Raw genomic sequence first — 10,139 nt, forward strand, 5'->3', positions numbered from 1 at the left:
CCAAATTTGAGAAATATCATTTCTAGTTGTGTTTTGCTTTCTGGGATTTCTAGTAAGAAGAAATATAAAATAGATCATAATCATGAACAAAATGAACCTATAGGAAATGTTGTCAAGGAAAAAATGGATAGTGACTTACTTGGTGATGAAATGTTTATGAGATTACAACAAAAAAGTGGGGAATTCAGGTGTGGAAAGCCTGCTTGGCAGCTACTTTTGGTGTTTCTTGCATGCAAGAACTTCGTGGCATTGGTTAACATTTTTGAAAAAAATAAGCATTCTTTTGATGTTTTTCTTGAGCCTTTGACTATGTGCATGACTCTTCTTCATGTTTTGGGAAGTAAATTTTCATTTACATCTAACATACCACCGAAGGACATTAGCTTTGGAGGAGGTTGCTATAAACTAGTTTGCACTACAACCTTTGAAACTGAACTAGTGGAACCTAACCTCAAAGGACAAGTTAATGATAAGTCATCTAATGCTTGTGAAAGAAGTGAGATGGAAGTTAATTTGGTTTCTAATAAATCCTTTCCCTGTGAGTGGGAACAAGCATCAGCTAGTTTGTGTTTTGATATGCCAAAAGAGTATGTTCCCCCAGAGCCAATTAATAACAAAAATAGTACAGAACATAAGTCCTCAAAGATGGGTCTTGACCTTCAATGTAATACTTGGGAATCCTTGTATTCAGAAATTGCTAGGGGTTCAAATAAAACAACCTGTGATGTAATTTTGGCCAGAAAATTGGAGGATAGTATTTTAAGGATAGTTGCGGACAATCAAAAAATTTAAGATTTTTGAGTTGCTGGATGAAGAAAATATCAAAGAAGTTAGATACAGGCCAGGCCTTTGACAATTTATTCAATCACACGGCTTTGAATTCCTTTCCCGTGGAGAAAAATAATGCAACTACAGATTTTCAAGAAGTGAACAAGTTTTCCCTATATACACTATTTTACTATCTATTTCAAATGCTTCTTCATCTATTGAGGTTGGAGATTGTGATTGAGAAATTGTTGAGTTAGATAATGAAAAAGCATTCACTGAATCACTGGATGAAAAAATACAGCATGGCCTTTCTAGCAAAGACATTGATTTGAGAGATCTAGTGCAATGCTTGATAGATGTTGTCATTCCAACAGGTAGAGGTCTAGCTGGAAGCTGAGTATTGCTCATATACAAACATTGCAAAAGCAAGCAATTCAACTAAGAGATCCACTTGCCATGAAGTAATGGAGTTGATTTTTATTTTGAAGCTCTATCATCTTGTTGTAAGTTCAACGATTCTAATTTTATTAAGAATAACTTAATCTAAACATCTACTAATTTCCATTTTTGAATGAGTTTATCAAAGATATGTTGGGTTGATAATGGACTATGCTAATTTATTAGAAAAGTAAGAATCTTGAAAGGTCTGTAATGTCTTGTTCAAATAAAAAGTAAGATTTAAAGGTTATGCTATTGTTACAACTAATATGTTTGTTTTTCTCCTTTTTGATTATCTGCTAACCTTTGAGGACTTTTAATAGGAACCTCATGATGATGAACATATAAGAAACAATATTACTGGAAGTTCAGCTTTCCATTGTCTTGATGTAAGTTCTTCAAAGATTCTAATTTTCTTAGAAATAACTTAATCTGACCATTTTCTAATCCTTTATGGATTTGATTAAAACATGAGCTTAATGATGATGACCATGTCAACCATGATGTTAATAGAGGTCTTCATGTAAGTTGTTCAAATATTCTAATTCTCTTAAGAGTAACTTAATCTGACATTTGCTAACCCTTTGTGGACTTGACTTAACAAAAGTATCATGGTAATGGCGGTGTAAGCAACAATACTACTAGAAGTCTTGATGTAAGTTCTTCAAAGATTATAATTTTCTTAAAAATAACTTAATCTCATCATTTGCTAACCCTTTGTGAATTTTGACTATAATAGAGTTCTAATGATGATGACAATGCAAGCATCAACGATTCTGTAACCATTTGCAACTCTTTGTGGGCTTGATGATATAGAAGTCTAATGATGACCACCATGAACAGAAGTTTGATGATGACCACCATGTAAGCAATAGTGCAATTGTAGGTTCAACTCTCCATTGCATTGATGTAAGTTCTTCAAAGATTCTATAAGACATTTTTCAATCATATTATTTCAGTGATCTATTGTAGTTTGAATGAGGTTTCATATTCTACTTTTCATTTGGGTGATGAGGCCACTTAATATGCAAATATTAGTTGACATGATATTTTATCTGGAGAGACATCCAAATTTATAGATAGTTTGTGATTTTTAATTTTTTATTATTAAAATCCACCAGTGAAGAGACATTAATCAAGAGGTTACAAAGGTCACAACCAGCTTAAGTTCTCTTTCTCCCTTCTGTAGTGTGTGCTAACTTGTGTGTCCCATAAGTTGCTTTAGTCTTGCAAATTCATTCATTCATTCATTTGAAAGTCTAAAGCTGTAGTACTTTAAAAACACATGTTTGTGATCTTTTCTTAGAAAATATATAATTAATTCTCAACATTGTTCTTATGCAGGTGCAAAACAGAAGTGATTCAATATGAAGGCTAATTGTTGGGGAATCTGAATAGAGAGTGATATCCAAACGCACCCTCTGAACCTTTGAAGTAAAAATTCCATTCAGTTGATTGAATAATGTAGGCCATTACCTTTTCATACAATTGGAAAGAGCATGCAAGTGGTTTGAAGAGACTTCCATGGATATCACATCTTTAATCAACTTTTTGCTACTGTCAACATCGAAATATTCACTTGTTTTGAAATGGGATATTATAGGTTTTTGGATTCATGATATTGTAAGTTTCATGTTCCTTTTCTTTTTTCAATGAATTAAAGGTTTCAGTATATCTTTTGTCCTTTCTTCTCTGGGGTAAAACATGCTTATTTTGGACTTGGTTTGACAATGAAAGTTCAATATGCTATCTCAAGCATCGGGATGGAGGATTCACTAAAGGGAGAAAATAGATTGATGTCTATTTTCTGCTGCAGATTGGATAAAACATAATGTAAGTACACTTCAACTACTAACAACATTGAATGAATGAAAAGAGTCAAGGATCAAGAAGTAACAGCTTTAAATTATCTTTACACTTCTGTGATGTCAAATAAATGTTTACTAGATGACAATGATCTGAAGCTCAAATGCAATTAATAGTCGTTGATGGGTATAAAATAATTTAGATGTGTGAAGAATTAATGGTGCAACATTTGAAATGGAAAGGTAAGATGTAGATTAATATTTAGAAAGGACACATGAGTACATTGAGAAGATCAGTTGTGACTACAAATTTCATCGAGACTTAAGAAATGGTGAAAATTGTATCTGTTTTCTTTTGAAAGGATGTGATAATTGCTTTGTTGCAAAGGGATGGGTGTTCTTCTTAGGACTTTTTTTGAATTGTTAAAAGGCTGTCAGCTTCAAGTCATTAGACTTAGGCTTACTTTCTAACATGGAAAATTTGAATGTTTTAGATTGAATTTTCAGTGATTTTTTTGTTTTGGTAAGATGTCTTGGTTATGATTGTTTACTCAACAGTTTTTATTTATAGAATCTTCTCATGTAATTGAATGATTCACTTTTTCCCAAGATAGGCATGGGCACAATGTTGAAGTTAATGTGGAAAGCCAATGTTTTGGAGCTACATTGTTGTCTTAAATCTTTTGCAGTTGTGCTTAAAATTAATGTTGGTTCAACTTCTTGTTTACAATCGATCAAGTCTAGCTATTGGCAGTGTTTCTTCCATGAATCTCTCCCAAAGCTGTTATTGTTTCCAACATTACAAGGATTACATTGGATTTGTAATGGTAATTGGCCGACACATTTGCGACTGCTCGTCTTTCCCTCAATAGTTCGCTCCAGCTGCTCCAATTTGTTCACGCAATGTAACTTTTCTTTTTGCCCTGCTATAATTTTTCTTCTAGCAGTTATTTTTCTTACAGTAAGAAGGCAATTGGTAAGTGTTGTAGACACATTCTTAAAATGTAATTCATAATATAATGACTTTTTTTTAGTGCTGTTCGAATTGTCGAATCTCCTGTAACTCAAAATTGAGTGTCCACAGGTGGTTGTTTTCTTGAACAGTTACTTAAAGATGTAAATAAATGTTCATATCTTCTTTGAATATAAAAACTAAATTGTATGAAACAAATGTGTTCTCGAATATAATGAAATTGATTTTATAGCTCTTCTATACGAAACTCTTTAATATCTCTTTGTTGCGAAAGGTATTCTAAATTATTTTATTAAATAGATTAAAATTTAAATAGTTCAAAAACTTGAGTTGAAATCATGTTTATTATATAGATCTATCATTTTCATCTATCTTATATTTTGTTTAAATTTTACAAGTCGTTAATTTTCAAATAAAATTGAATTTAGTGGTTGTAGGTCTCCCTATTTTCATATTTTGAGGTCTTCAATCATTTTCCCCAATAACTGTCTTACAAATACCAGCCTGGTTATTTGAACCTAAAAACTATGAAATAAGGAAGAAAATGTGTGAAAAGAATAGTACACAACTTAGTTAAGATTCCTACATCATGATCAATTGAGAGCCAAACTCAACTATCATTTTAGAGGTATTGGTTATGACTGTACCTGAGGAACAGTGGCTAGTTAATAGAGAAAAAACTTATTTTTATTGCTTCTAGAATCTATTACATGTCTTATTATTCTAAACACCAACTCTCCATTGCCTCTTAAACTTGACCACCTTCCACTAAATATCCAAACAAGGCCAATAATCACTGCTATCTAATTGTAATAGTCAATTATCTGACTGATACCAGTTAGTTATAAACTGAAATTTGTTGTCTAAGTTGACACAAAGTGTCAACTTTGACAGCTTACAATCATATATGCCTTTAATACATTTCACTAACCTTTTCAAAGGTTTTATAACTTCACTAACCCTTCCAAAGACACCTAAACCCCTTACAAAACTTACTAGACCAAAATTGCCAACATGGCAAAGTACAACTTTTGAGCACTTTTAGTGCTTTTACAATATTTAATGGCTTTTAGAGACCATATCACATTGGTCCAATACCATATAGGTCTTTAAATCCCATAACTAGGCTAGGATCAACAAAATGACCCTTAATAACCCTTTAGGTGCATTTTAATCTTTCAATACCATTTACCTCTATTACATTACCTTCATAGTTTTAGGCTTCATTACATCGAAACATCAAATACAAAGATGGATCATAGATCCGATTACATTTAACTCTTAATCTTTCAAGATCACTTTGATCTTCATGAGTCTAAATGACTCTCCTCTCATGCTCTTGCTAGGGTGCCCTGTACCATGCATGGTGGTTGCTAGAGTCCATTGAGAACATATGGCAAGAATCTCTTCTTCCTCTAAATAGCCCCTGGACATGCCCAAGTGACCATGTCTTTTTTGATGCTTCAGATGTTACAAACCTCCTCTCTACCCTTTCTGCAATACTTGTCATAGTTGCACATTCTGCTATCTCAACAATTGGTAGCACTGCAAATCCATTCAGCCTCACTTTCTTCATCACATATGTACACAAGAATTTATTGTGGGTGCTCATACATACACTCATACTTCTTCCCACAACAAGGACAAAAATATCCTTCGCCTCTTCCTTATTCTCCTCACAATTGTTTTGCATATCATTTGTGGCTTCTGGAAAATTTGTGATCAGTGAAATACCCTATTTCCTATAGTTGTTGTAATGTGGAATTGTAGTTTAGAGTTTACTTGAGTAATCCATATATATTTTGTATCCTTTCTTTAGTCATATTGATTACAAAGGCTTATCTGAATTATGTCTTTCTACAGATTGGTTTGGATGGACTTCGGATGTTGGACCCCAATACCTTCAAAACATTGAGAATCTACCCACTTGACACTATAACAAGATGGGAGGTGATAATATATACACTCATAAGTTAGAATAGTTGAGTAATTATTTTTGTGTTCTTTGTCAGGTTGGTAATCTTTACAAATGTGTAGATAATATATTGATCTAGCAATTCTTTTTCTGAGCTGACAGATCTGTCAGTGTACACATTTTGGGAAAAAAATTCAATTGATATTGAACCAAGGCATATAAGACTACAATCAAACTAGTACACAAAAAGTACAATTCTTGATACAGTTTCTATTACTTGTGTTCAGGTGACATCCTAGTATTTCAATTTTATATTGTATGCTGGTTCTTCTATGCTCATTTAAGTATATATATGTAAAAATGACATGGATATTTTACCTTTCACTAAGAAAAGGTTTCAAAGTTTTCTTACTACATGGTTATTAGAATAAAATCATATGATATTTTAGAACTGTAATCTCAGGTTGATTTGTCATTTCATCTCGCCAAATAGTGAGTAAGTTCTCCTCTTATGTAGAACTGCATTTAACCTCTTCCAAAATATTATTCATAATCAAACTAGGATTTAAGATGCCGATAATAATTTTTCGATAATTATTTGTGAGTGAAGTCATTGTTGACCACCTTAAACAACAAGTTTCATCCTATAGAAGACAAGATTTTAACTAGCTAGCAGTAAAATTACAGAACAGTTACATAAAATCTGTAAGGCATTGTTATACCAGTTATTTACAACTACCTAATCAAGTAATTTAGTTTTACTCTCTTATGAAATAACATGCAACTCAGAATGGAAATTAATAGTCAAGTTGTCATCTGGAAATGGAGTTACTCTTGATTAGCTCCTTGGATGGATTTGCAATGTTCTAGGCATATAGCTGTAGATCCTTGGATGGATTTGCAATGTTCTACAGAGGAAGCTATGAATTACTTTTTTTTTTATGTGGTGTGGTAGATATAGATTTAGTTGATAAATATCTTCACTAAAAATTGCATATTTTTGTTAATGTTCTAAGCTTAAATGAAGTAATATAGGTACTTGAAGCAAAAAAGTTACCGGTTTTCATGTGTCAAGCTAGACTAAATTTATGACATTTTCTTGAAGCTTCTTTTGATTAATACTTACAGTCATCAATTACTTTTTCAGCTAAAATGGCGAGCATTACCTTGTTACATTGAAACAATTCAACAAGAGATCAATGCAAATATGAGGGGCATATTTGTTGATTGGCTTGTTGAGGTTTGTTGCTTATTGCATTTCTTCATGCTATCTGTATATTTATTTTTCCCTATTGTAGTTGTGCAATTAATTTTGTATAATCAATTCAAAATTAGATTGTTGTAACAAGTTGCTGAGGAGTATAAGCTTGTGCCAAATACACTTTACTTGCATGCTTGTTTCCTTGTGTGTACTTCTTGCCTATTGTAACATTTTCTTTTCTTTTCTTTTCTTTGGTCAATTTTTAACTACTGCTTTGATGTCACTTTCAGGAAGTACGAAGAAATTTTTCCTCCACATGTGGAAGAATTTTGTTACATTATAGATAATACTTACACAAGGGAGGAGGTATAATTTTCCTTTTGTATTGCAAGATGATTTGTCACATCTCTCTTGGACGGTATTCTTAAAATGAGAATTATCCTTATCTTAATACTAATAGGTGTTAGAAATGGAGATTGATGTCCTAACTTACTTGCGATATGATCTGACAACACCAACAACTAAGAGCTTTCTTAGGTAATGTGGGAGATAAAATTATTTAATATATAAAAGTATTTTATTCTTACCTTTATAATTTTTTTCATTCAGGTTCCATCTCTACATTTGGAATTCATGGGCAATTATCTTGTTGAACTCACCCTTGTTGAGTATGACTTTCTCCATTATGTTTCATCAATGATAGCTGCATCAGCTGTATTTGTGGTAAGGATGACTCTTGATCTTGGAACTTGCCCCTAGGTAATGTAAATTCCATCGAGTCATTTTTTTGTTTGGTCTTGTCTGTACTAAAATTTGAATAGGATTTTATTGTCCTCGATCTTCAAAATCCTACACTAGAACATTATACAGGCTATAAAGTATCAGAGATGAAGGATTGTATTCATGCATTGCATAATTTACAACTAAATAGAAAAGGGTGTGCATTGACTGTAGTAAGGGAGAAGTATCACCAACACAAGGTATCTGAATATCTTCTAGCATTTAAAATTCTAAATTTATCACCCCCATAGTCAATATTTTCCAGCATCTTTCTTTTGTATTTATAGTTCAAATGTGTAGCAAACTTTTCTTTTGTACTATGATTTGATAGGCTTCTATAGAGAAAAATCAAAAGAGAAGTAACAATATTTTATGCATTTTAGGTCAAGATCCAGTGCACAAGCTCATCAAAGAGTTGATAACACTGAAAAGAATCAGTAAATAGGTCAACTCCCATTGATACCCCCACCACTAGGACTTTAAAATATTGATACTCACGGCCAACAAACTAAGCAGACAATGGATTTCCTAAGTGGTGATGCTTATGAGTCACCAACTATTGCAATTCCACCAATAGCTAGCATAGTCAATGAGAAATACACACATTCACCACCAGTATCTCTTTCTTAGCAAACTTTGCCATATCCTTTGAATTCACAATCAAATTCTCCATATCAAAATGGAGGTTACTCTTCAGGGATGTCATCAACACAATAGAATGAATACCAGAAGTTTCCACACCATGGCCCAGAGTCATATTTTGACAAATCTAGCTAGGGTTTGCAATGGTCAAATCCAGCAAGGCAGTCTGTTAGTCCACAACAATCAGTTCCGTTATATGGGCCACAATCATAGAATTCAAAGGCATCAACACAAAAGACTTCTGAAAGCCTTCCTCTTGCTCCTTGGGAAGTGGAGCAATCACAAAATACATCACAAGGTGTAGATAATCTGCAAGGACCTCCCAAATATGATAGCAATGTTATAGCAATGATTCCCCCTCCTCCAGCAAAGTACAATCAGAGGCAACAGTTTTTTCAACAGCAACAAGCTTTGGGTTCTGGCCAGTCTACACATGGTTACAGTGAATCAACACATGATGAGTTGATATCAAGGACACAAAACATCTCCATTCATGATGGAACTTACAATGATGCATATCCACAACAATCTTTAACTTCCAACAAACAAGTTAAACCTGAAGATAAGCTGTTTGAAGACCTGGTTGACTTTGCCAAGGCAAAAAGTAAAGCTTCACCTAGTAAAAGTGAAAGTTTTTAAAAATTAGAGGTTGCTATCTGGGATGGTTTGTACTAATATCTTCAAGTAGCTTGCTACAAGTGATGGTTTAGGTGTAGCATCAGTTTTATTGAAGCCATTGTATAGTCAATTGTTCAATTGAGGTTTAGTACTCATTATGTGCTATATTATTCCTAGTGCACTACAATTTAATTTATTTTTTGTTACTTTTATTTTCTAATATGAAATTCCTTTTGAAGATTTGTATATTGAAACAAACTTATGTTCTTACCTAGAAGGTAAATGATTTTAGTAACAGTGCCAAAAGATCCATATATATATTGCAATGTATTGCTGAAGCTTGTTTTGTTTCAAATCTCAAGTAGTGTGGGAGCATTATCTTTTCTTATCATAGTATTTGTGGAAAGTAATTGCCTGTGTGGCCTTGCACTATTCTCTAGTTCACAATTTTATTGTGGCATTTTGTTTGAAGCAAAGCTTTATAATTACAAATCTAGGATATTTTAATAGATTGTATACTTGTGTGAGGGGATAAAACCCATTTTGGTGCACTAAAATAAGATAACTATATATAGAAACTCAATCATTAAGACATTTAGTATGGACTTGAGCTATCTTGATGGAACTATTTCTAATAAGAGTAGGAAAGAATGGTTACTGTTGATAATTTTTAGGCATTCTATAAAACAGTTCGCATGCCTTGCTTATGATTTAACATTTTGCATGCATCCTGCACTCTCTCATCCAGCTGATGATGGATTACAGAGAGTGGTCTGAAATGATGATGCTAAAAAACACACACAATCAAATCCAAAACAAAATTGCATTACAAATGGATTGTGGAAATCTGATATTGTTAATTTTGCATGTATGTCTACTAGGATGTTTAAGTTGCGATTGTCTTGGTAGACATGCATGCAAAATTAACAATATCAGATTTCCACAATCCATTTGTAATGCAATTTCATTTTGGATTTGATTGTGTGTGTTTTTTAGCAT

General features: G+C 32.8%; 1 pseudogene; it reads left to right on the forward strand.

The window, feature by feature from the left end:
- The window catches only part of LOC149533538 (uncharacterized), a 16,758-nt pseudogene extending 7,594 nt beyond the window's left edge, over nt 1-9,164 (forward strand).
- The last annotated feature ends 975 nt before the right edge of the window (nt 9,165-10,139 follow it).

Source organism: Cupressus sempervirens, chromosome 10 (genome assembly GCF_028749045.1).
Source record: "Cupressus sempervirens isolate cs-2001-9-10 chromosome 10, ASM2874904v1, whole genome shotgun sequence".
Classification (NCBI taxonomy): domain Eukaryota; kingdom Viridiplantae; phylum Streptophyta; class Pinopsida; order Cupressales; family Cupressaceae; genus Cupressus; species Cupressus sempervirens.